The following is a 24315-nucleotide window of genomic DNA, read 5'->3' as shown; positions in this document are numbered from 1 at the left end:
CCTTGAGTCTGCAGAACCCAAGGGAAAGAAAAGGCTAGGTGGAGAATGGTAAAACCAAGGTTGGGCATTGCTAGAAAAGCTTTAATCAAGGCGAACTATCAAGGGGTTCCCATTATAACCCAACCGCGTAAGGAACGCAAAATCCGGGAACATAACACCGATATGACGGAAACTAGGGCGGCAAGAGTGGAACAAAACACTAGGCGAGAGGCCGAGCCTTCCACCCTTTACCAAGTATATAGATGCATTAAGATAACATAGCAATATAATGATATCCCAACAATTAAATAAATGTTCCAACAAGGAACGGCCTTCAATCTTCACCTGCAACTAGTAACGCTATAAGAGGGGTTGAGCAAAGCGGTAACATAGCCAATCAACGGTTTGCTAGGACATGGTGGGTTAGAGGTTTGACATGGCAATTTGGGAGGCTTGAAAGCAAGTGGTAGGCATCGTAGCATTGGCATAGCAAAAGAGCGAGCAAACTAGCATAGCAAAGATAGTACTGATTTCGAGGGTATGATCATCTTGCCTGCACATTTGTCAGAGTTGACTGGATCCTCGAAAGCAAACTCAACTGGCTCCTCGTTAGCGAACTCGTCTCCCGGCTCTACCCAAACAAGACAAACAAGCAACAAGGATACAATCAACCACGTGCAAGGATCAAGCAATATGATGCAATGATGATATGCTATGCGGGACGCGATGCGGGATGCAAAATGCAAGATAAGACAGGAAAAGCATGAACCTGGCCTCAACCTGGAAATCCAAGTGTGCCACTGGAAAGATGAGATGAAATCGCTTGAAAATGATATAAAGAACGCCGGAATCGGAGTTACGGTTTGGAAATGGCAAGCGATTCAAAAATGACACCGGTCTGCAATTTACAGCAAGTAGCCATCTAAATGCAATGAGATGAACATGCTACAGCACCCAAACATGACAAAAAAATACATGGCAGGGATGCATTCAAGATGCTTAACAAAAGTCTAGCACTGAGCTACGGCCAATTCATCCATTAACAGGTTCAAACAAGCATGGAAAAAATGCATATGGCAAACAGATCTCAGACTTAGTGAAATTAACACTTGTCTGGAATTTCAGATCAGGTAGCACTCTTCGGAGCAACAAAACTACATGCTACAGGACCTGAACATGGCAAAGTAAAGCATGGCATGGAGCTACTCAAAGAGATTAACAAAAGTCCCTTAGTGACCTTGAGCCAAAAGGGATCAAAAAATACAATTGCAAGCATGTGAACATAGCAAAAACATAATCAGTTTTCAGACTTAGTGAAAACTGACACATGCTGAAACATAACGCAAGTAGGCATGTTTACGAGCTCGATGCACTCACTACGGTGCAAGTCATGGCAATACAAGCATACATCCATCAATAAGGCACAAAATTCAAGCTAGAAATGGCAAGAACAATAGCATAGCATGCACGGATCAACTACAACATCATCGGCAAAATTGCAAACAAGTGGACAATCTGCCCAGATTCACAAAGTAGCAAAAGTAGAGCTCGATTGACTCAAGCTAGGATGCTCCATAATTGCAAACAAAGGCATGGATGGATAGAGCACTACAAGATTAACAAAACATCCTTACTGATCATCCTCAAAAGAGGCACGGATCACTAGGAAACAATATGAACATATGGCAACATGAGATAAACAGATCAAGGACTTAGTGGAATTGCTAAGTCCCTGAAAACAGAATTAGCAAGTGCACCACTTTGCAAGCTTGCACTAGTCACGACACACATCACAAAAATACATGGGTTGCACCTCTGGAAAGATGACAAAACCCTTAACAAAACATATGTAGAGCATCAGGGCATATCATGCACATATTAATCATGGCAAAAATGACAAAAACCTAAATGGAGCAGCAGATCTGACAATTATCTCAAGTAGCCCTCTTCTAACAGCATTTCGGGCATCAAGATGAACTCAAATAAAAATGATGCAATGGAATGAAATGATGTACTCTCCGAGATGAACATTTTGATATGCTATATGCATGAATCGGAGCTACGGATGCAAAGTTACGGCAGGTCAAAGTATGCAACATGGGCTAGGGTTTCTGAGGGAAAAGTCAACCGAGACGAAAAATATCCCAGATCTGGATCGCACGCGGATCGAGGACGGCCGGCGAGCAACTGTTCATGCCGGAGTTGACGTCGCCGGCGATGGCGTCGTGGTGGTCGGACTTGGCGGGATCTCGCAGGAATTCGCGGGGAGGACGGCGGAGGGCGGCGGGATCCCGGACTTGGCGGCGGCGGCGGCTTGGGCGCCGAGGCGGCTCGTCGGGCGGCGCATCGGGCGGCAGGGTCCCGCGGGCAGGCGGCGATGCGGCGGCGGGGACCGGCGGAGCGGCTTGATGGTGGATGGCGGCGCGAGGCGGCACTGGCAGGCGGGAGGCGGCGGCCCGGTCGCGCGGAGGAGAGGGCCCGCCCTGGGCCGGGACGGGCCGCGGCGGTGGGAGGCCGGCGCGGGACAGGTGGCGCCTCAGGATTGGCGGCGGCGATGTGTCCGCTAGGAGGCGGACATGTCCGGCAGCGGCGTGAGCAGGTTTTAGGGTTTCGGGGAAAGAAGGAGATTCGAAAACGGAGGGGTTCTTTAAATAGAGGTAGAGGGAGCTAGGAGAGTCCAAATGAGGTGCGGTTTTCGGCCACGCGATCGTGATCGAACGCTCTAGATGATGGAGAAGACTTAGGTGGGTTTTGGGCCAAATTGGAGGGGTGTTGGGCTGCAACACACACGAGGCCTTTTCCGTCCCTCGGTTAACCGTTGGAGTATCAAACGAAGTCCAAATGATACGAAACTTGACAGGCGGTCTATCGGTAATAAACCAAGGCCGCTTGGCAAGTCTTGGTCCAATCCAGAAATGTTTAATCCCCACACATGAAAGAAAGCTAGAACTGACCACCGGAGGAGAACGAAGCGTCGGAATGCAAAACGGACAACGGGGAAAATGCTCGAATGCATAAGATGAACACGTATGCAAATGCAATGCACATGATGACATGATATGAGATGCATGACAACGACAACAACACATGGAGACAAAGACCCGAACCCGAGACTATAAATTAACTTAACGCCGGAAACGGCAAGAGTTGGAGTACAAATTGGGAAAGTTACATCCGGGGTGTTACATCATGCTCTTTGGATAATGTTGGGAACAACAACCAGAGGTGATGCACATTTTTGCTACACATTTTGGATTTTTGAATCAATGCATAAATATTTGATTTGGAGCTATTTAAATTATATAAATATTTTAATGGCTCCAAAAATGTTAGGAATTGGTGAGGGCCTCTGGAATATTATATCTAGATGCCACAAATATTTTCAGCATTTGTGGAAATGTTTTAACATTTCTATTAGATGCAAAACAGAAGACAGAAAAGAAAAAGAGAAAGAAATAAGAAAACCCTTATCTGTCGCCCAGCCTATGGCCCGGCCCAACTGGCCATTGCCAGTCGTCTCCCTCACCAGGAGGCAGCGGCGAAAGGGAGCACGGCGAGCGTGCATGCCCGCCAGGCAGCTGCTTGCTCCCTCCTCTCCCTCCTCGGTGCTGTCCACCCCAGAGAGCTCCACCGAGCCCCCCTGGCCTCTCTCCATTCTTCCCCGAGCTCCTCCCCATCCTCTGTCTCGCTCTCCCCCTCTGTCCCGAGCGCACCGGAGAGTACCGATGTGCGCAACCGCGGCCGCCGCCATCGCCTCGCCTCCCTAACGTGTCTGCGAGCACCACCGTCGTCGACTACGTCATCCCCGAGCAGCGAAGCGATGCGAGAGGCCCTGCCACGCCGCAATCGTTGTCGTCTTCAACCTCTAGCGAACGAGATCTCCGGTGACCCCTCGCTCGCTCCGGGCGTTCCCCGAGCCGCTGGCCTGCTCTGCGTGATCCCCGTGAGCACCCCGTCGCAACCCCTCTCTCCTCTTCGTTTTCGCGTCGTAGTCGCCGTTTCGATGAGCCCGAGATGCTCCTGCCTCTGGCCATGGCGCCTCCGTGTTCACAGCTGCTGCCAACTGCTTCTGAGCACGTCGCCATGCTCACTGCGTCCCCAGTAACCGAATGGGCCAAACCGCAGCCCCCCTAGCGCCCTGCAGTGCCTAACCGCATCAACCGAGCTCCGCCACCGCCGCGAGCCCTGCTTCGGTGAGCTCCGCCGTCCCCGCGACCTCCCCTATGACCAGGTGGATGCGGTGGAGCGCGGGCTGCCGATTGGTAGTCCCCGCGCGCTCTTCCGCCACCTGTAGCGCGTTCCGGCGAAGCACCGCCGCGCGGTTTGGTCGCCGCCGGCCAACTCCGGCGGGCGCTGATGTGGCGGCTTAATTAGTGCTTAACCCCCCTTCTAATTACCCCCCTGAGACTAACCAGTGGGCCCCAGGGCTTAGTCAAAGCTAATCAGCCTAGGTTTGACTCGGGGTTAACCCCAGCGTCACTGACTTGTGCCCCCCACACGTCAAGTTTGACCTGGTCAGCCCTGCTGATGCCTCGGTGACGTCACGCTGACGCAGTAATTGATTTTCTGGATTTTAAATAATTCAGAGAATTTCAGAAAATATTTAAAACTTCTAAAATTCCTAGATATTAAACCGTAGCTCAGAATGAAATAATTTATATATGGAAAATCATCAGAAAAATGCAAGGAATCCATTTATGCGAGTTTCATGCATGAAAAACCAACTTATACTTGCTGTATATGTGAAAACTTAATAATGGCATGTTATATACTTAATTTGGGGTTTGCATATGAACCCTTGGTTCATATGGACTTCAACCAAATTGATGCTAGATGCATTAGGGCAAATCATAGCATCTTTGAAATGTCATCTTAATGCATCATATTGTTGCATATGGTTGTTTATTGATTGCCGGCACCGTCCATTCTCGATATGATTCTACTCCGGAAGGTGTCCCGAATACCTGTCTGAGGAGCAGTGCTTCTTCGTGGATCTATCAGGCAAGCAACCCCCCTTGAGCATTTCGATAAAATCCCACTCTCTCGCTCCTGCTCCTTATACTGCATTAGGACAACAACGATTCAAACTGCTTCTTTCTACTGCGGTTGTTGAACCCATTCCTCTGCATGACCTGTCATTGCCACAGTAAATAGTTGAAACCCACTAGCATGAGTAGGAGTTGCTTGAGCCTTGATGTGCCTACTCATCCATGCTTGATTTCTTTATGCCGGCTATGCTTAGAGTTGTGTCAGGTCTGATTCATCGGGAATAAATCGGAGTGGTGAACATGTCCTACCGATAAAGGCTAAGTGTGTGAACACGTTTTGGTAAAGGTAGCGATGAGAGCCCATGTAGGAGTACATGGTGGGTTGTCTCATTGGAACTGTCCCTAAGCACTGAGTTCTGTGTATGTTATCCAAGTCCAGTTACTACCACACATTGGGTTCCGGTTATCCGGCCCCTCTCACCTTATTAATCCACCTGATCTCTGTCCAGGAGTTGCAACTAGTTTCTGGCGTTTGTAGGTAGTGCTACTTGTCTACCAGGTGGTGTCCGACGGGACGGGCTTGGGACAGACTAGGCACCGTGGCACGGTGTACCAAGTGGCACCCGGATGGTGGCTTGGGAACCCTTCACGCATCATTTGGGGTCGTGAGCGACACCCCGGCCGGATCTCCTTGCGGATGGAACCCGAATAGGCGATAAACCTGGACTAGAGACTTGTGTGGTTAGTCAGGTCGTGGCCGACTCCCTCGCCCGGCTTCCACTTGAAGGTTGCCGAGGTACATGACGTGTACAGGGCTATAAGTGGCGAGAGCGTGTGTGAAGAAGTACACCCCTGCAGGGTCAATATTATCTATTCGAATAGCCATTTTCCTCGGATATGGAAACTTGGAGGACTTATGTAGTACATAGACAACTTGAAGTGGATACTCTAAAATCCGCAAGATAAGCGTGAGTGCTATGGATGGCCTTCTCGTAGGGAGACGGGAACAGATCCATAGTGGAGTATTGATATGGTGAATATGTGGACTCGTGTGCGTCTTCTCACCTCAAAGAAGTTTCTGATACTCGTAGTATAGGTTAGCCACTGAGTCGAAGCTGGCTTGCTGGTGTTAAAACTCCACCACCCCCTTTGTTGATAATGTGGCATATGTAGATAGTTCTGATGTAAGACTTGCTGAGTACCTTTGTACTCACGTTTGCTTATTTATGTTTTGCAGTTGGTTACAGTAGTGACTTTGACGAGTAGCTTGTATCCCAGCTATGATGTTGTACCCTTGGGAGGGTCGTGTTTAGTCAGACTTCTTAGTCTTTTCCTTTTGTAGTTGTCTGTACTTAGACATGTAATGCTTCCGTTGCTTGTATGCTCTGAATGATGGGTCATGAGACCCCTGTTTGTATTGAATGCTATGTGGCTCTTCTGGGCCGTTATCTATATGAGTTTGAGTTATTTTGTGATGCCATGTTGTACAGCACATACTTGCATGTTATGCGTACGTGTAACGTGTATTGCTATGTGTGGGATCCGACAACCTAGTTGTTTACCTCTGGTAGCCTCTCTTATGGGGAAATGTAGTCCTGTGCTTACATGAGCCATAGTAGTCCGCTACAGCCCGGTTCACCGGAGTCCTGCTAGCCCAGCACTACTGCTCCGGAACACTTGACTGGCCGGCATGTGATTAACTTCGTTCCTGTGTCTGTCCCTTTGGGGAAATGTCACGCGATGACAGCCGGAGTCCTGCCTAGCCTGCTACAGCCCGGGTTCCCGGAGTCCTGTTAGCCCAGTGCTACAGCCCAGATTCATACGCTGTTGACCGACATGCTCGAGGTTTATTCATGTATGCCTGTCCCTGTAAGTTAGTGCTACTTTGGGTTCATGACTAGTCATGTCGGCCCGGGTTCTCTGTCATATGGATGCTAGCGACACTATCATATACGTGAGCCAAAAGGCGCAAACGGTCCCGGGACAGGTAAGGTGGCACCCGTGGGAATACCGTGCGTGAGGCCGCAAAGTGATATGAAGTGTTACATGCTAGATCGGTGTGACTTAGGATCGGGGTCCCGACATTTAGCTGGGAGGGCCCCCTGGCTGCATCATTCCCATGCCGCGTGGGTCTGTCCCTGCGGCATGTATCCGCCCGCGTCTTTAATTCACCCTGCTGGGGGCGCCCCTCGGGCCGCATCATCCCCAAGCCGCTCAGGTCCGACCCAGTGGCATGTATCTTTATTACATTTACCTAAGCCAGTTCACTTTTCATGCATAACTATGTGTGGTTATCACATGCTTGATTGTCATCCACCATGGGAGTTGCGCGCCGATCGTCTTTCTTCAGGACCCTTCGCATGAGAAGGAGAGGCACGGCGTCTGTGCTCGGGCCCGTCCTTGCAACATCGATAAATCCAACGGCTGAGCTCTGTCTGGCGGGCCGGCCCCGTTCATGTCACCTCCTGGGGTCGTTGGTGCTTGGCCTTCTCGTGCGATAACCTTAGGAAATTCATTCGACGTAGATTGTCTAACCATCTGGCAGGAACACCACAACCATCAAGAACCAAGACCAGGCGCAACCCGCCTTGAGGTAGGGCCTCGTTAGTCCCGCGCTGGCTCACGAGTGCCCAGACACACCTCGTCTGGCCCTATCGTGCAAGCCACGTGTCAGGGCGGGGCTGTACACGCCCCAGGGGCTCTCCACAGTAGGGAGTCCCCTCCCACGTACCAGTGGAAGCACCATGCTCGGCAATGGCTGTCGACACTATCGAGGAGTGGCTATGCCCGTGCAAGTGCGGAAGCACTATGCTCCGCAGTGGTGATAAACAACTGAGGGCGGCCTCATGGCCGTATCAACCTCAGGGAGCCTCCGAGCTCAGTGTCTGGCCCCATTGCAAGACCTCCCCTCACGAGAGTCTCGCAAGGAGGCTGGGCACGGGGGCTGCGCTCGGGTCACGCCCAAGCATACGGGGGCTGCGCACCCTCCCAAGAGGAGCCAAGGTACGAAGGTCGTTTGAACGTCAAGGGGGACTCTTGAGCATCGCGACTCCGGAGCCTAACTGACCACGTAGCCCCTCACTCCTTGGTCTATCCTGGTGATCCGGACGGCCCAATGGCGGCTGAGGTATGCGCGGGGTCGGGCCCTGCCGACGTAGAACACTAGGACTACTCCTAGATCTCCTTTCTATAGGTTGTTTGCGCGTCAAGGGGAACTCCTGAGAATTGCGACTCAGGAGCCTAACTGATCATGTAGCCCCTCACTCCTTGGTCCGTCCTGGTGATCCGGACAGCCAAACGGCGGCTGAGGTATGCGCGGGGTTGGGCCCTGCCAATGTAGAACGTAAAGCAAATGGAAAGGAAATCGCAGAATTTGAAAACAAATATTACAAGACATATTGTTCTCCTAAAACCAAACACGAGTTTAATGCCTCCATGAGGCATGGTGCATATTGCAGAAATTAAAACAGGAAAGGAGCCGCCAGCAAGTTGTCCCGTCATCCCTGGACACCGCCGTCGCCTGCAAGGGATGCTTCTTCTTCAACGGCATAGCCTTCACCTGTACCACCAGCCGGAGTTGCAGGATCAGTAGCACCGCTGGTCGGGGGCGTAGGAGCAAAGGCGCATAACCTCTTCAGCAGGGCCTCCACCTGACCTTTCACAGCTGCAGTAGCGGCCTCGCAATGCTCGTCTTCCATAGGCTCCAGTAGCTCGTCAAGGCAGGCGGCATGATCACGGAGATGGAGTTGGCTGAAGACGCGCGTCGGTGCGGCTGAGGAAAGAATGCGGGCTTCTTCCTCCGCCATGGGGCCGATGCTGCTCACAATGTCCTCCACCGCACTGACCAGACAAGGAAGCAGCTGGGTGGAGCCCTCGTCGGTGGTGGCCAGCGGCTCCTCCAAGCCCTTCTCGTAGAGTGACTGCAGTGCCGTCCGAGACCTCTCCTCAAGGAGCCTGAAGGCCGTGCGATCCTCATCCAGGACCTTTGCTTTGGCATCAAGCTCGGCCTTCTCCGCCTTCAGCTTCTGCTCCAGCTCCTCCAGTCGGCTGCGCTCCGTGGCCTGTGCCTTCTCCAACTGCCCCAATTCGGCGTCGCGATCCTTGACGGCGTCCTCTCGGGTCTTCATCTTCTACTCCTCCGCCTTGCGGCCTCGGGCTTGTCTCACGCGCTCCATCCGCACGGTCTCCAACTCGGCCTCTAGCGACCGACAGCGGTCCTGGGCGGCCCTGGGATCCTTCAGCGCCACCTCGCGGGCGGACACAGCTCGGGCGACGGCCTCCCTGTCCTTCTCGGAGTCCACAACAGCTTGGCGCAGCATCGCCCGGACGGACACATCGGAGTGAAGCCAAGCAGAGAGCAGCTCCAGGCGCCTAGCCACCAGGCGACGGTCGGTGCCTTGAAGGTCTTCTCGCAGCAGGGCCATCGCAGAAAGAGCACGCTGCGGGATGTCAGGAGAGGCGGAAGAGCACGGAGGCAGCAATGTGGTAGAAGGAGGAGGCGATGTAGTCACCATGGCCTGGGAGGCCAGAAGCTCCTGAGCCTCGGGGACCACAGCGCCCGAGTCGGACATTGGCACCTCCGGAGCCAACGGGGCCACGGGGGCTGACTCTTCCCGAGGATGCCCCACCAAGCCTCGCGAGGATGATCGGGCCGGAGAATCACGAGCGCCGTCGCAGCCCTTATCCATGGAAAGGGGTGCGGCCGCAGGAGGCGATCTGGGCTCGAGCAGTACCACCTCATCCTCCTTTCTCTTCTTCGCCGCGGGCGTCGGCCTAGTTGCACAATGAAGAAGTGTCAAGGACGAGCAACAGAAGCAAAAACAAGGCGAGACAAGAGCACTTACTGGTACACTGCAGCGTAGTCCCTCCGCTTATTAAGCTTGAAGCCGGAGAGCCTCGCAGCCCGAGGCGTAGGCGCGCGGGCTCCAGGAGCAAAAGCAGGGCAGTAGATGGATCGGTAGCGGCTCCAGGTGGTGTCAGGGTAGGAGCGTCGTTCCGGGAGATCAGCTCCAACCTACCCCTTATCGGAACCACGGGCGGCTCCTCCCTCTCCGGGAGGACGCCGGCCTCGTCATCGTTATCAGGCAGGGTGCGGAGGATGTCGACCTTGTGCAAGGGGGAGGTCTCCCCCATCCCCTTGGGGGTCGCCTCCGAGTCACGCACCTCGCCCTCCTCCTCTTCCTCCTCCCTGTGGGAATCGCCAGAATACACGGCCACCGTCGTCGTGGCCACTGGGACTACAGGGGGCACTAGCGACACCAGGCCGCGCCCGTCAAAGGTGGGCATGGTGGCCACGAATAGCACCCCGTCCTTCCGACGGAACAAGGGAACGTGGGAATTCGGCGGATACTCTTGTTCGTCCCCGACCAAGAGGCGGAGAGCCACCGCCTGCTCCCCTTCATACAGGGCCTCCGGACTCAGGCGAAGCTTGTCTTCTCTATCCCCGAGCGTCCACAAGGGGCGCGAGCATGCCTGGAGAGGAGCCAACCGCAGCATCAGGAACTCCCTCACGAGCATGGTCCCCGTCAACTGCGCCGCCTTCGCGTTGCCCGGCCTCAGGTCGGCGGTCATCTTCTCCAACATCGACTTTGCCCGGTCTTCAGTAAGCTTCGCGTGGGAACACCCCTCGTCAGACTGAGGCATCTCCGTCGATAGCTTCAACCGTGGGTGGACGCACTTGGCATCCATCATGACCCACTTGTTCCTGAAGCCATCGACCTTATTTTCGACCATCGAGATCGCGTTAGCCTTGCCGGCTGAGACGAAGTTGGCGCACCCCGTGGTGTGGCCGTCGTTGATTCGGAGGAAGAAGAAGTGGCGCAGCAGTGCCACGAACGGCATCACCCCGACATACGCCTCATAGTAGAAGGCAAAGATCGACAAGAGAAGAACGGAGTTGGGATGGAGATGGAGGGCCTACAAACTGTAATGTTGGAGGACTGCATAGGAGAAATCGGAGAAGGGGGGAACCAGGCCAGCGATGACGCTGCTCATAAAGAAGGGGTAAAAGGAGCTCTTTGAAGCCTGCGGCACGGCGGAGCCAGCCCAGAGCTCGGTCTTCCCCTTCTCGTTGTTTTCCCCCGCCGTCAGCAGGCGCGTGGCGGCGAGGTTCTTCTTCGAGACATTGGGCGTGTCCAGAGTCGGCTCATACCAGGCGGGCGGCGAGACGACCTTGGGCTTTCGAGGCGCCATTGGACGAAAGCTCGGAATGGGATTGAAGAAGATCTAGAGATTTTAGAAGTGAGGTGGGAGAGAGGGGCTCTGGAGCAAGACGAAGGAATGCAATGAAGGCAAGCATTGCCCACACCAACCTTTTTATCAGATGGGCAGTTGCCGAGGCAGCATGGGGAAGCGGAGATGCCCACGTCCAATCAGTCGCCACGTGCCAATCATGGCAGCAGATTGTTGGGGCCCGCGGCGCTCCGTGCTTTGCCTTTGGCTTCGCCTCGAAGCCAAGCCCGAGCGTGCCTTGGGCCCGGGGGCTACTATCGGCATTCTGGGAACGGGGGTCCCCAGACTTGCCTACCTGCGGCCCGCGGCGTGGCTCCACCAGCGGCACTGTACGGCCCATCTTCACCAGCAAACACTCAAGACCCTCGCGAGGGGCCAAACCTCGTGAGGCGGATGACGCAAGACCTCCTCAGGGGCGGCCTCACCAGGCTGGCTCGCGAGGGGCGGACAGATCAAGGCAAGGGACACCTCGTTTCCTCTTTGGTGTTAAATAGGCAAGTGCAGGCGAGGAGTCCCGAGGCATCAGGCAAAGGTTTCCATATTGGTGCAACAAGACCAAGACCAACAGGACCGCAGGACGGAGGTCACCGTGGATCCCAAGATGGTGTCACCACCAGAGCCTTCGGCAGGCGAAGACAACTTTTGTCAGGATAACTTGTACTAGCTGTCCCCCTTCAAATTGGCCGTTGTGGGATCCCTTGCCGCCTAATATTTGGGAACAGGACCCGGCATCTATATATATAGGACTAGCCACCACCGTAGAGAAGGGACATCTCATCAGACCTTGGACCAGATCCATTCCACCAAAGCCACCACACTCACCAAGCACAAGAGCCCTCTCCTCAGGAGGTTGTTCTTCCTTTGTAACTGTTCATCCTCAGCCCAAGAGGCAGTCCACCACACCACACTAGAGTAGGCTATTACAGCACATCGATGGCCCGGACCAGTATAAACTCTTGTGTCTCTTGATCTTTGGGTTCGTCGAGCTAGGCCATGAGATCATGATGTGTGCGAGCTAGAGAGGGGGAGAGATCTTCATGCGCACCCTAGTGTTTGAACCTCAAGGATTTTGCCGGAACCCGAAATCCACGAGTTCAGCTCTTGTGTCAGGACCCCGATTCCAAGTCACATCGATCTAGCCGGTAACACCTCATATCACTTTGCAGCCTCACGCACGGTATCCCACGGGTGATGCCTTACCATGGCCCGGGACTGTTTGCGCCTTTTGGCTCACGTATATGACAGTGTCGCTAGCATCCATATGACAGAGAACCCGGGCCGACATGGCTAGTCGTGAACCCAAAGCGGCACAGACCTATGGAGACAGGCATACATGAATCACATCGAACATGTCGGTCATCAACGAGTGATTCCGGCTGTAGCACTGGGCTAACAGGACTCCGGGGAACCCCGGGCTGTAGCAGGCTAGGCAGGACTCCGGAAGTCACCGTGTGACATTTCCCCGAAGGGACAGACATAGGGACGAAGTGAAACACATGCCGGCTAGTCAAGTGTCCTGAGCAGTAGTGCTGGGCTAGCAGGACTCCGGTGAACCGGGCTGTAGCGGACTACTATGGCTCGAGGAACACTAGACTACATTTCCCCATAAGAAAGGCTGTCAAGGATAAACAACTAGATTGTCGGATCCCACTCATACCAAGCATTTCAATCATACACACAATATGCCTGATATGAGTACATACAACATGGCATCACAACAAAACTCTACAACTCAAGTACTTTATTTAAAGGCTCCAGAGAGCCATACATAACATGTTCATACAGATAGGGGTCACATGACCCGACACTCAAGTCATACAAACATACAAGCACATGCGGAAGCAACTAGTCTGGGTACAGACTCTAGAAAGAAAGAAGGCATCTCGAAGCCTGTCTATCTACATAGGCCCTCCATGGCCAGGGTCACCACCTGGGTGGCTAGTCACTCGTCGACGTCAAGGTCTACATAGAACCCATCGGAGGGGGTAGTGTTGTCATCTGAAAACAATAAATAAGCAAAACATGAGTACAAAGGTACTCAGCAAGTCTTACATCAGAACCTACTATACATGCTTATTCTCAAGAAGGCGGTGGGGTTGATGCAGCAAGCCAGCTTTGACTCTTGGCTAAGCTATCCTACAGAACTTCACTAGTAAAATAGTTTTCACACACGAGTCCACTACTCACCAACACAATACTCCACCGGGGATCCTCCCTCGTCATCCTACAAGAGGGCCATCCTCGGTACTCACACTTTATCTTGAGTCTTTTAGTAGTATCCATTAACTTGTCAATGAACTGTATATACAACCAAGTAGTCCTTTACCGCGGACGCGGCTATTTGAATAGTTTTATACCCTGCAGGGGTGTACTTCATCACACATGTTTCCACCACTTAGCGTCTGCACACGACATGTGCTCGGCAGACTTCAAGCGAAAACCGACGTGGGCGTAGACCACGACCTGACTAACCTCACAAGTCTCTAGTCCAGGTTTATCGCCTATTCAGGTTCCATCCGCAAGGAAATCCGGCCGGGGTGTTCTCAACGGCCCCAAACGATGTGAACAGGGTTCCCGCGACACCAAACGGGTGACTCGGTACACCGTGCCACGGTATATCTACCGCAACATAGCCCACCCCTAGGGTCAGCGCTACGCACGGCCGCCAACACATGTCCTACAAACACCAGAAACTAGTTGCAACTCCTGGACAGAGGCGAGAGGCGTCAGTAAGTCGAGCGGGGTCATATTTCAGGGCCCAATGTGTGGTAGTAGCTGAATCTTAAATCACGCATACAGATCTCAGTGCTTAGGGACGGCCTCAATGAAACAACCCACCATGTACTCCTACATGGCCTCTCATCGATACCTTTACCAAGACATGTTCAACGCATCCCTCACATTACTGGCATAAGCATTTCACTCTAGCCCATCTCCCAGATGAACCAGACCTGACACAACTCTAAGCATAGCAGGCATAGCAAGGTAAGAATCACATACATGGCTCAATCAACTCCTACACATGCTAGTGGGTTTCATCTAGTTACTGTGGCAATGACAGGTCATGCAGAGGATAAGGTTTCAACTACCGTAGCACACAGCAGTTTCAATCGCGTTGTCTTAATGCAGTAAACAAGAGCAGAAGCGAGAACATGGGTTTGTATCGGAATGATCAATGGTTGCTTGCCTGATGGAGTGGTAGTGGGATATTGCCCTTCAGTTGGATACTCGTGGATATCCTCGGAGGCAGAACCTACCACAAAGAACACATCGTAATACAATCAACACATGACGATATGCAACAATATGATGCATGCTATGACATGGCAATATGAATGTGTCTTGGCCTAATGAAAGTTATATTAGAAAGGAATGAACTTATTTGAATCAAAGATTCAAATATTAGCTCATTAAACATGGCCTTAATAGTGCTTTTCGTTATTCTACCTAAACAGCAAGGTAACTTGTTTTGTCATGCATGAAACCATTACAGTTGGATAGATTGAATTTTTCTGATAATTTTTCATATATAATTTATCTCATTTGGAGCTATGGTTGAATTTCTATGAATTTTTGAAGTTTGAACTATTTTCTGGAATTTCCTGAATAAGAATAAATCCAGAAAATCAATTACTGCGTCAGCATTGCGTCAGGGTGACGTCAGCAGGTCAAAGGCGCCAGCCCAGGTCAAACCTGACTGGTGGGCCCCTTCTGTCAGCGTCTCAGCTAATTAGCAAAATTAGATTAACACTAATTAGTTGTCAGTGGGGCCTGGGCCCACATGTCAGTGACTGATTTAATTAAAATTAATTAAGACTAATCCTAATTTAGTTAGCCGACCGGCCCCACCTGTCATAGACTCAGGGGGGTCTTCCTGGGCCCACCCAGGGGTCAAACTGGGTCAACTCGCCGGCGGCTCGATGCCGGCGAGGCCCGAGACGGCGGAGGGCTTCGGATTTGGTCCTCCGGTGACCAAATCGATGGCGGAGATGTGCTACGCGTAGCTGGAGCTCATGCGCATCTAGTGGGGCAAGTGGGAGGAGCTGGGGTGGAGCGAGCTCGCCGGAATCGAGCTCGTGGCGGCGGCCGAAGTTCGGGCGAGGTCGGTTTCGAGGCTATGGTGCATGGGAGGAAGAACTAGTGGTGGATACGGGTCCCTGGTGCTGCGCTGAGCACGGTGAGGCGCTCGGACGCGTTCTTGCACGGCCGTAGCCACGACGGCGGCATGGCCGGCGGCGAGGAGCGCTCGGGCTCGGAGGGGGCAGTGGCTACGAGGCGTAATCGAGCACGAGAACTAGGGGGAAAGGAAGAGGAGCTCACAGCGGAGTCGAAGAGGGGGTCAGCGGGCTCGGGGAGGTCCTGGCGGCGGCGAATTCGACCGGAGATGGCTCGGGTGCCCGAGGTTGAAGACGAGGGCGAAGGCGGCGATGCAGGGCCTCCGGCGATGCGTGGCTCGGTGTGGATGACGAGGGAGTCGAGGCGGAGCTAATGGGCTCGTCGGAAGGGCGAGGGGGTGTCTGTGGTGGCAACTACGGTGATCGGCGGCGAGGTACACGCTCGACCGTCACCGGAGAGAGAGAGGGAGATGAGGGGGAGAGTGAGCGAGTGCGAGAGGGAGACGTGGGGGGGGGTCGCGTGGCACTTCAGGGCGTCTCCCGGGCGTCGGCGGAAGCAGGAGGTGGCCGGCGTGTGGCCGCGGGTGCTGGCCACGCGCTCCGCGTCCTTCTGGCGCGAGGAGGACGACGACTGGCAGCGCCAGCAGGCTGGGCCGAGCCAGGTGGCTGGGCCAGCACAGGTAAGGCCCAGGTGGGCTTCTTTCTCCTCTTTTTTTATTTAGTTTCTGTTTTCTATTTAACTGCAACTGTTTAGCTTTAAATAAAATACTAAAACATTTCCAAAAATCATGAAAATAAATGTGGCCTCTGTTTAGATTATTTCCAATAGGAAACATTTATTCCCATAATTATTTGAGCATTTAGATTATTTTATAGCATTTAAATGCCCAAATTCAAATACTTATGATTTAATTCAATGACCTTCTGTTGACCTAGAAAATTGTGCACCAATTTTGCCAGAGGTTCTAACCTAAGACAAAGAGGGTGAACTTTTTAGAAGGGCATTTCAGGTTTATTGAAAATATTTTTAGTAAACCCTAGTTGTTTCCAAGGGGGGTGTGTTGGGGGTTCTGTCTTCCCCAATTCAAATTTAAGAGGAATTTAAACATGATGCACATTCTAATGCTTGAACTAGCTAGGGTGTGACAACTCACCCCCACTCAAAAGAATCTCGTCCCGAGATTTAGGATCCTCCGGGAAGAAGGTGGGGTACTCAAGTCGAAGACGATCCTCCCTTTCCCAAGTGGCTTCTTCCTCGGAATGGTGTGACCATTGAACCTTGAGAAACTTGATATTATGACGTCGAGTGGTACGCTCGGCTTGATCAAGGATACGAACGGGATATTCCCGATAAGAAAGGTTATCTTGTAGATCAAGCGTTTCGTGATCCACTCCACGGATAGGATCCGCGAAGCAATGCCTGAGTTGTGAAACGTGGAAGACATCGTGAACTCTGGAAAGATGCGGAGGTAGTTCCAATTGGTAGGCAACTTCTCCTCGTTTGGCAAGAATGCGAAAGGGTCCAATGTAACGAGGAGCCAATTTGCCTTTGATACCGAAACGATGGGTTCCCTTTAACGGAGTAACCCGAAGGTAGGCCTTCTCATCGACTTCATAAGTCATTGGTTTATGTTTACGATCATATTGACTCTTTTGACAAGATTGGGCTGTTTTCAATTTCTCACGAATAACGCGAACCTGCTCTTCTGCTTCCTGAATCATATCCGGGCCAAAGAGCTGTCTTTCCCCGGTTTCTGACCAGTTAAGAGGCGTTCGACATTTTCGTCCATAGAGAACTTCGAAAGGAGCTTTCCCCAAACTAGCTTGATAACTATTGTTATAGGCAAACTCCACGAATGGAAGGCATTTCTCCCAACTAATTCCGAACGAGATAACAGAAGCTCGGAGCATATCTTCCAGAATTTGATTCACTCGCTCTACTTGACCACTTGATTGAGGATGGAAGGCGGTACTAAAAGAGAGACGAGTTCCCATAGTATTTTGGAAGCTTTCCCAAAATCGAGAGGTGAAGAGACTCCCACGGTCTGAGTTAGTTTCCAATGGAACACCATGAAGAGATACTATTCGGGAGATGTATAGATCAGCTAGCTGGCTAGCAGTGATACTCTCACGAACAGGTAGAAAGTGGGCTACTTTGGAAAGTCGGTCGATCAGAACGAAGATGGAATTATTCCCTCTCTTGGTCCTGGGAAACCCAGTGATGAAATCCATACTGATTTTATCCCATTTCCATTCAGGAATAGCCAAAGGTTGAAGGGTGCCAGCAGGCCGTTGATGCTCTGCTTTAACACGACGACAGACGTCGCAGCTAGCAATGTATTGAGCGATTTCTCTCTTCATCCTAGTCCACCAAAACCTCTGGAGTAGGTCTTGATACATTTTAGTACTACCGGGATGAATGGTGAGAGGGGATTCATGAGCTTCCTTAAGGATCAACTGGCGTAGATGTTGTTTCTTGGGAACCACCAAACGGTTCTCGAAAAAGACAGCACCTCGCTCATCCATGGAGAAACATTTAGCAACTCCGCTAGCGATGTTTTCCTTAATCCGGGATATGCCCTTATCACGCTTCTGGGCAGCCATGATTTGATCCATAAGGGTAGGTTTCGCCACCAGGGTGGATAGGAATCCTCGAGGAACAATGTGAAGATTAAGCTTACGAAATTCCTCATGGAGAAGTGGTTGACTTTGTTGTAACATCAGGTTGTTACAATAGGACTTACGGCTTAGCGCATCAGCCATGACATTGGCTTTGCCTGGGGTGTAAGTTATTCCTAAGTCGTAATCCAAGATCAACTCGACCCAACGTCTTTGCCTAAGATTCAAATCTGGTTGGGTGAAGATATATTTCAAACTTTGGTGATCGGTGAAGATCTCGCAACGATTACCGAGAAGGTAATGTCGCCAGGTTTTAAGTGCATGGACTACAGCTGCAAGCTCTAGATCATGTGTGGGATAATTTTCCTCATGTGGGTGTAATTGCCGTGAAGCATAGGCAATTACCTGACGATCTTGCATGAGTATGCAACCTAGTCCTTGTCGCGAGGCGTTGCAATAGATAATAAAGTCCTTGGAGAAATCTGGTGGTACCAGTACGGGAGCAGATGTCAGGCGTCTTTTCAGTTCTTGAAAACTGAACTCGCACTGTGGAGTCCACTCGAACTTTTTATCCTTCTTGAGGAGTTCAGTTAGAGGTTTAGCAACCTTAGAGAAATTTTCGACGAAGCGGCGGCAATAGCTCGCTAAGCCAAGGAAGCTCCGAACTTGCTTAACCGTCTCAGGTGGAGTCCAATCAAGGACGGCTTGAACTCGCTCGGGATTGACAGCAATACCCTTACCAGAAATTACATGGCCTAGATAGGTCACTTCTGGCAACCAAAATTCACACTTGGAGAATTTGGCATAAAGGCGATGCTCTCGAAGTTTCATCAATACCAGCCTTAGATGTTCGGCATGTTCTTCTTCATTCTTGGAGTAGATGAGTATGTCATCGAGGTATACTACGACAAATTTGTCCAAGTACTCCATGAAAACCAAGTTCATTAACCGGGAAAAGGTGGCTGGGGCATTGGTTAAACCGAAGGACATCACGGTGTACTCGTATTGGCCATAACGAGTAACAAAGGCCGTTTTGGGAATGTCCCCGTTTCTGATTTTGATTTGATGGTAGCCCAACCTCAAATCCATCTTGGAAAAGACCGAGGATCCAGCGAGCTGATCATACAGATCGTTGATCCTGGGAAGCGGATATTTGTTCTTGATGGTGACCAAATTGACAGGTCGGTAATCCACAACCATTCGATCCGTTCCATCCTTCTTCTTGATGAAGAGGACGGGGCAAGCCCAAGGAGAGGAACTAGGATGGATGAAACCCTTTTTCAAGGACTCATCGAGTTGGTTCTTAAGCTCGGCTAGTTCTAAGGGTGCCATCTTGTAGGGTCTTCTAGAGATTGGAACGGTTCCTGGGACAAGGTCTATCACGAACTCAACATCCCTGTCAGGTGGAACACCTGGAAGTTCTTCTGGAAAAACATTCGGAAAGTCTCGGACTACTGGAACATCCTCAAGGTCTGGAAGAGGGTTAGCATTTAGAGAGTAAAGCTGGCGCTTGGCCACTCGAGTTAAGACATTGACTGTCTTGCTCGATGGGTGAGTAAGTTGAACAGTTCTAGTGGCACAATCGATCTTAGCATAATGAGCTGACATCCAGTCCATACCCAAGATGATATTTATGTCGGAGGACTTGAGAGCTATTAAGGATGCAAGGAAGACAAGTCTGTCGACAAGAATTTCGTTCCCATGGCTTACTCTAGAAGTTTGCCATTTGGAACCCGGGGTTTGAATTACCATGGAAGTGGGCATGTCACAGAATGTCGTGTTATGCAATCGAGCATAGCTCTCGGATATGAATGAATGAGATGCTCCAGTATCGAAAAGAACGGATGCCGAATGGCAATTAACAAGGAGCGTACCAAGGACGACGTTGGGATCCTCATGAGCCTCCTTGGCTGAAACATAGTTGACATGGCCACGTGCAGTGGTGGCCGGCTTGGTGTAAAATGTATTCCCCGCTAGCTTACCACGACCAACGGACTTCCCAGTTTGATTGGAGTTGTTGTTCTAGGGACACTCTCGGCTATAGTGACCCGGCTCTCCACACTTAAAGCATGTCACCACATTGGGGCGTGGAGCAGCATTAGCAGCGGGGCCACCATAGGGCTTGGGCGGTGCAAATTGCTGGTTGGGACGAGGCGCCTCAAAGGATGGCCTCGGGATGAACCTGGGTGGCAGTGCCGTGCTTGGTATCCACACCCGGCGCTTCTGAGCTCCCGAGCCGGATGAAGAGCCAAAATCACGGGAGTGCTTGCGTGAAGCGTCATAATCAGTCTGGCCTGTCTCAGCACTGATGGCTTTATTGACCAGCTTTTGAAAAGATGTGCACTCGTGCAGACGGAGATCGCGGCGAAGCTCAGGGCTAAGTCCCTTGCGGAACCTTGCCTGCTTCTTAGCGTCAGTAGAAACCTCTTCAGGGGCATAGCGTGCCAGATTCCCAAATTCACGACTATATGCATCCACAGTCAGTCTTCCTTGGGTGAAGTTGCAGAACTCCTCCCTCTTGCGATCCATGAGACCTTCCGGAATGTGATGCTCACGGAAAGCCTCACTGAATTCAGCCCAAGAAGTGATTTGGCCGACCGGGCGCATAGCTTCGAAGTTTTCCCACCAAAGGCTAGCAGGGCCTTCGAGGTGATAGGCAGCATAGGTAACCTTGTCGGCTTCGGCTACGTTGGCAGAACGTAGCTTGTGGGTGATGCTGCGAAGCCAGTCATCCGCGTCGAGGGGCTCGACAGAGTGATTAAACTTTGGCGGGTATAGCTTGATAAAGTCATTGATTGACACCAAGTCATTTCGTGGGTGGCATGCAGTGTTCTGCTCAATCCGCTCTAGCAGGCGGTTAGTCTCACGCTTGTTTCTTTCCGCCTCTAGCATCACTTCGGCCAGAGAAGGCGGGTGAGGTAGATTCTCACCTCTAGCTGCACTGGCTTCCCCCTGCTCCAGGGCAGCAGGGTTGCTGCGGGTGTTGACCATCCTAAGAGGAAACAAGACAACGGTTTAGACAAGGATGGCTCAAACTTAGCAAGGAAGTGCAGAATGTAATGGATAACATAGAATGCCGAGATGTTCATCCGTATGTCATGGTAATATAAAACTGCCATATATATACCAACGGTCATACACATCATACATAGTTCAGTACAAGCCCAGGCTACAGTACAACTATGATGAAAGACATTACATCTCATCAGAGGCATTCCAAGCTCCTATACATTATTTGTCTACACCTCCGGAATTGATTACACACAAAGTCATATTCCACAAGTCACACAGGACAGTGGAGATACAACTACTACAATACTAGTGGTACTACTACTAACTCAGACAGCTCCGTAGTAGTTCTCATAGAAGTCGCCTCCGTAGCCTGGAAGTTCAACATGACCATCCGGGAACAGACAGTCCTGAGGAGCCTGTGGACCAAAGGGGCTAGGATGAGGTCTTGGACCAACAAACGGTGGCCTGCGGGGACCACGGGGTGGGGTGATGCCTCCCACATCACGCCAATCCACCATGTCTGGCAGAGCTGATCTCACAGGATACAGATCCCTTGTATCCATACATCCAGCTTGCACCACAGGCGCAAACCGAGTCAATGTGGCCCAATGATCAGCACGGGTATTAAAAAGCTCCAACCTCAAGGCCCGATTCTCTCGGTCCTTATCTTCGAGCATCTCGGCAGTGGTACGAGTTAAAGAGTCCTCCTGAGTGGAGTCAGCATAGATAGCCTGAAGATACCCTTGCGCTCCCGGAAGTGAAGCTGGCATGTAACGGAAGTCGGTGTTCCGAAGCAGGCCAGTCCGGGCTCGCAAGATGGTCATCATGGAATAGGCAGCATCCTGCACAGCCATCTCAACAGTAACCCCGAGTCCATAGGAACAGTGAAGGGGCTCGGTAGATCCAGGATAAGAAGGAAATATCCTGACGGTGCAGAGATATTGGCTTTGATTAAAGTCGCGGAACTGCTCTTCGACGGTGTATTCGGGATACCAACGGTAACCCGTCTCGATCATTACCCGGACTAACATAGCAGTATGACCGGGCACGTCGAGGCACCGGGTCAGGCGAACCACTTGATTTTGAACATGGTTGGCCATCTAAAAGAACAACCACAATGCAAAGGCATCAGAATTCCTAGGGAAAATTGGACAGCATAACAGCTGTAAATGCTCAGAAAAAGATTTGAGTCATCCACAACAGTTTGCAATACCACTCAACAACATCATATCAAGATTCTGATCCAATTAGCAACATACTAAAGTTGTAGAACTGAACTGGGGCTTGTAACAACAATCCTATAAGCTACTACGGATTAGTAACACGTGAACCTGATAGAAGAAGAGAGCCTAGTCCTTAACCCACGTTGAATGAGAAGAGAATTACTCAGATCAGAGGCATAGGTAAAGGAGTAAAAGAACCTTACATTCCCTCCCACAATCAATTCCCCTACATATAACTAGAGCATTTCTAGACTCGACATCGACCAGTTTGGCTCAACGAACCTACAGGCAGTCCGGCTCTGATACCAACGCTGTCAGGACCCCGTTTCCAAGTCACATCAATCTAGCCGGTAACACCTCACTTTGCGGCCTCACGCACGGTATCCCACGAGTGACGCCTTACCATGGCCCGGGACCATTTGCGCCTTTTGGCTCACGTATATGACAGTGTCGCTAGCATCCATATGACAGAGAACCTGGGCCGACATGGCTAGTCGTGAACCCAAAGTGGCACAGACCTATGGAGACAGGCATACATGAATCACATCGAACATGTCGGTCATCAACGAGTGATTCCGGGCTGTAGCACTGGGCTAACAGGACTCCGGGGAACCCCGGGCTGTAGCAGGCTAGGCAGGACTCCGGAAGTCACCGTGTGACATTTCCCCGAAGGGACAGACATAGGGACGAAGTGAAACACATGCCGGCCAGTCAAGTGTCCTGAGCAGTAGTGCTGGGCTAGCAGGACTCCGGTGAACCGGGCTGTAGCGGACTACTATGGCTCGAGGAACACTAGACTACATTTCCCCATAAGAAAGGTTGTCAAGGATAAACAACTAGATTGTCGGATCCCACTCATACCAAGCATTTCAATCATACACACAATATGCTTGATATGAGTACATACAACATGGCATCACAACAAAACTCTACAACTCAAGTACTTTATTTAAAGGCTCCAGAGAGCCATACATAACATGTTCATACAGATAGGGGTCACATGACCCGACACTCAAGTCATACAAACATACAAGCACATGCGGAAGCAACTAGTCTAGGTACAGACTCTAGAAAGAAAGAAGGCATCTCGAAGCCTGTCTATCTACATAGGCCCTCCATGGCCAGGGTCACCACCTGGGTGGCTAGTCACTCGTCGACGTCAAGGTCTACATAGAACCCATCGGAGGGGGCAGTGTTGTCGTCTGAAAACAATAAATAAGCAAAACATGAGTACAAAGGTACTCAGCAAGTCTTACATCAGAACCTACTATACATGCTTATTCTCAAGAAGGCGGTGGGGTTGATGCAGCAAGCCAGCTTTGACTCTTGGCTAAGCTATCCTACAGAACTTCACCAGTAAAATAGTTTTCGCACACGAGTCCACTACTCACCAACACAATACTCCACCGGGGATCCTCCCTCGTCATCCTACGAGAGGGCCATCCTCGGTACTCACACTTTATCTTGAGTCTTTTAGTAGTATCCATTAACTTGTCAATGAACTGTATATGCAACCAAGTAGTCCTTTACCGCGGACGCGGCTATTTGAATAGTTTTATACCCTGCAGGGGTGTACTTCGTCACACATGTTTCCACCACTTAGCGTCTGCACACGACATGTGCTCGGCAGACTTCAAGCGAAAACCGACGTGGGTGTAGACCACGACCTGACTAACCTCACAAGTCTCTAGTCCATGTTTATCGCCTATTCAGGTTCCATAATCAAGGAAATCCGGCCGGGGTGTCCTCAACGGCCCCAAACGATGTGAACAGGGTTCCCGCGACACCAAACGGGTGACTCAGTACACCGTGCCACGGTGTATCTACCGCAACATAGCCCACCCCTAGGGTCAGCGCTACGCATGGCCGCCAACACGTGTCCTACAAACACCAGAAACTAGTTGCAACTCCTGGATAGACGTGAGAGGGGTCAGTAAGTCGAGCGGGGTCATATTTCAGGGCCCAATGTGTGGTAGTAGCTGAATCTTAAATCACGCATACAGATCTCAGTGCTTAGGGACAGCCTCAATGAAACAACCCACCATGTACTCCTACATGGCCTCTCATCGATACCTTTACCAAGACATGTTCAACGCATCCCTCACATTACCGGCATAAGCATTTCACTCTAGCCCATCTCCCAGATGA

Source organism: Triticum urartu, chromosome 6A (assembly GCF_056163025.1).
Source record: "Triticum urartu cultivar PI428250 chromosome 6A, HENAU_Tu73, whole genome shotgun sequence".
In the NCBI taxonomy this organism is placed as follows: Eukaryota; Viridiplantae; Streptophyta; class Magnoliopsida; order Poales; family Poaceae; genus Triticum; species Triticum urartu.
Note: the sequence above shows the minus strand (reverse complement) of the source record.